Below are 4,067 nucleotides of genomic sequence, written 5' to 3' on the forward strand. Positions count from 1 at the left end.
CCCCGCAGGCCGCAGCCGGGGGGATCGGGCCCCGTCGGTAATTTTTGAAACTGCGAGTTTGGTTTCTGAACCCCTCGGGTGAAGTTAGGCGTTGCGGGAGGTCAGGCTGAAGAGCTGGCCCAGCTGGCATCTCGTCCTCCCCTCATGCAAGCGCTGGGGGTGGCTGGATCCTTTGCTAAGCTGGCTCAACTTGCTAACCTGAAGAGAAGAAAGTGCTCGTTGTGCTGGTGTAACTGTTTGAACTCAGCCCGCGCAGGGTCTGATGGGTTGAAAGCTGGTGCAAGGCGCGGAGGAAGAGGCCTTGGCTGGACTCGAACAAAGAGGGAAGGGAGTGGTTAGGACTGCTCAAGCCGTGGAGTGCAATTGCACCCCCAGGCACCTTTAAAAGGTTTTCTCTTAGGAGTTTAAGTTCAGGGGATGTTGGCTGTAAGTCACTTAAATGTTTTTGAAAATCATTCTCGGTATTTTAACATGGAAATCTTCCTCAGAACCTTCTTCCTCCCAGGCTTTCGTTTTTTTATAGTGCTTAAATTCGTGCAAAAGTAATCTTAAATCATTCTTAGGAAGATAAAATGACAACACTCACTCTAATTCACCAAGAACATCCTACTTCGAAGCATTTATTTCCACTCTTTTTCTGTTTGGGGAGCTGGGAAGAAATCAGGACTTCACGCTTCTTACAATTAATATCCTGTTTCACCGAGTTCTCATCACTCAGCATGTATCACTTGGCAGTTCCTGTTTGCATCTCTAGTTTTTGTAACTTCCACGGATTTGGCCTCAAATTTACACCTGCAAAAATAAAATAAACATCACGTAGCAAGCACGCACAATGGTTACACAGAGGGCTGGAATGGTTGGTTGGTTTTAGGGCAGTTTGGGTCAGAGAGGAAAAGGCTAAGGTAGCCGAGTGTTCTGTGTCAGGGCTGAGATTTAAGGTTTAATGATTTTCATTGCCTTTCACTTGGGCAATAAATTGCTCCCCTGGAGAGAGGGGGTGAAACACTACTTTTCTAATTAAGGAGAATGTTATCCACAGGCCTCAAGAAAGAGCAATACCTCCTTGTGAAACAATAACAATGATTTAGGGCACACAGAGTTAAACTCATTTGGCTTTAACCACTAAAGCTACTCCTAGAGAGAAAAAAAATCTTAGGATTTTTAGTGGGCCCAAGTATCCAAATGTCAGAGTTGTATTTCAGCGTAAAATGGCTCCACAGGCTTTGGATGTCGTTACCAAAGGTTTGGGTCTGCAAAGTGCTGATTCTGCAGAAGCTGGCTCCACGAAATACTGAAGGCTCCAGAAACCACCTGGGCCAGGGGTTACAGAAGAGGGAGCACGGCCCTTCCAGGGAGCTCTCAGCACCTTCCCCGCTCAGCTCCCGCGATCTCGTTCATAAAAGCCCGGGCACCAGTGTCACAGGACCACCTGGAGGGTTGCAGGAGAAGACTCGTCTCCCGTCACAGGGCTCCAAGGTCAAGCACCGTTGTGGGGCAGAGTGATTCCTGAAGCATCTCTAACTTTTTTGCTAATTGCTAAGATGGGTAATTGCTCGGTATCTATTGCTGCTTCCCCGCAGTTATAAAGTAAACACTGCACCTACAGGTCCATTTTCAGGGTGATGCAAGGGGCGTTTAACCATGCGATTCCCATTAATGTTAATTATGGAGCTCATATTAACAGCATTATACGATCCTTTTTCCTATTAGCACGATCATAAATCTGATTGGTGGGGCTTAATTAGGTCTCAGCAGCAGAATGCAATAATTTGGTACACAAAAGGGCAAATTTGTGGAGACAGCAAACTATTATTATACTTTAATCTCGAAATCTCTCCTTCTCTTACTCATAACACCAACAAGGCTTCTTGTAAGATTGATTTGTTGTCAGAAAATGATTTAAAGACCGACTGTAAAAATATTATATTTTCCTTGCTTCATAGAATGTGGCATTGATGTTAGAGCTCCACAGAGACTTGATGTACTTTCAGATAGGGGAGTCTAAAAGCCAAGTGCAAAATAAATAAGATGGCATCCTGCTGTTGTTGTGGTAACCTTTACAGATCATTTCAGAACTGTGAGTGTTGTGTAGTAACACGCCATGGGGGAAGCTGGAGCTTAGTGCAATTCTACCCTGGTCAACTGAAGCCCAACTGTATTTGCTTTTTGGGGGCCCAGTGTATAACAAGAACTAGTGTCCAAAGTGAAGGGCACTAGGACATATCAGAAACACAGAAATAACAGGTAAGAAGAACTAAGAAATTGTTAAAGGCCAAGCCAGACTGCAATGATAGAAAGTTGATTGACTGCTTGAGGCATCTAGACTGAGCAAAAGATCTTTGCTCGACACTACAGTTACATCCCTGCTGACATCTGCTTGAGTCGGGGCTTGTCCCATCTTCAGTGTTCGAGAAGCTCCCAGTGATTGTGATGACCCGTTAAGTAGTTCCTTGAGTCAGTTGTGATGGCATGGGTTTCGGTGTTTCTGTGATTTTCTACAAGACAGCATTTGTGGTGCACAAGCTTTACATCAATGCTAGAGTGAAGCATAGATGTGTTTTGGTCTTAAAGAAACCCCACAACCAGGAGCAAAATCTGCTGGTACCAGCTGAGAGCCTGAAACATGCCTGTTCCATGCTGTTGAAGACTTGCCCTCAGCAAATAACTCCAAGTGGAATGTAACAGGTAAAAACAAGCCACACCAAAAACCTCAAACCCTTCCCACCATCCCAATTCCAGTGTTTCGGAGTACTTAAAGCTTCCAAGAACAAGTGAAATAGTAGTTCTGGTAGATCAGGTGTCAGTAGCCTTTCTGAAGTAGTGTGCCAGACTGATTTCCTTCCCAAAGTAGAGTTCAAATATACCGTAGGAAATCAGCAGAAGCTAGAAACTGCTGCCTCTTCCCAGCTGTCAAAGGTGGCCTTGTGCTGACCCTGCGGTATGCCATTTTTTGGCAAGCCCTGTGTTGCTTGCTCACCACCTGCAATGGACTATGAGCTAAAATAGCTTACTTCAAGTAAAAAACTTCCAGCCTTTCCTTAGGTAGAGCTTTGCCGAGTGTCTGGTGTAAATTCAGCTGTGACCAGGTTTGGAGTTGAAGTCAAATCTGGTGCAAACACGAAGGCAATGGGAAGTAAGCAGCAAGGTGACTGGGGATGAACCGTACCGAGGGCGGCGTGAGGGGAATCGCCCCTAATAAGTGGCAAGACCTGCGTTAAGGCAGCAGCAGCTAGCCACGCAGATTCACAAAGGAGCTACATAACCCACTGCAATCTCCCATCACATCAGCCATCCCTTTTTAACTCACCCTGACATTGCTGTTTCTGACAAGTAGTGATACCTCTTATCCCTTAAAGTTCTCAGCCAGAGTTAACAATAGCTATTTCCAGCAGCCCTTTGCCCAGAAAATGACATTCTGAAGAAAAGGCCCTGTGTCCTGTGCTCTTTCAGCTGAGAATTGCTGCCTGAATATCTCCAGACCCCTTTTTTTTCTTTTTTTTTTTCTCCATACCTCCTTTCAGAGGTCTTTCTTTTCCTGGAAAATCTATGTGAAATTCCCAAGCTGCCTAGGACTCAAAAGATCTAATAAAAATAAGATTTATTAAGAGCAGAGGGAGGAAATCAGATTAAAACTGAAGAAACAGCTTGCATAACTGATCTCTTATACTCAGCAACTGCTCAGGAAGTGCTCGGTACACACACATTAACTGTTTTGTGGAAGTGCTTTTCAGCCTGATAGCCAGAAACGGCAGGCAGCAGTCTGCAGAGTGTGTCTTCTCCACAGATATGGCCATTAGTTGCACAAAGCCCACCAGTGCTCATGCTCACAGCTTCTCAGCACCAGATGCAAAGCTGTGTTTCGCTAACCCACTATTAACTCATTTTTCCTACAGCTTGGGAGGGGCAGACCTCCCCCGGCAGCGGCAGAGGGACCCCAGGCAATGCTTTGCCCAGAGGAGCTGAAGGCACCGAGACTCTCCAAGCTCCACAGCCCAGTAACCCCCACCACAGCCAGTAGCTCTCTGCTTCTGCCAACCACCAGCTCTCAGTGGGAGCGATATGTGCCT

Source organism: Pygoscelis adeliae, unplaced genomic scaffold (assembly GCF_000699105.1).
Source record: "Pygoscelis adeliae isolate BGI_AS28 unplaced genomic scaffold, ASM69910v1 Scaffold61, whole genome shotgun sequence".
Classification (NCBI taxonomy): Eukaryota; Metazoa; Chordata; class Aves; order Sphenisciformes; family Spheniscidae; genus Pygoscelis; species Pygoscelis adeliae.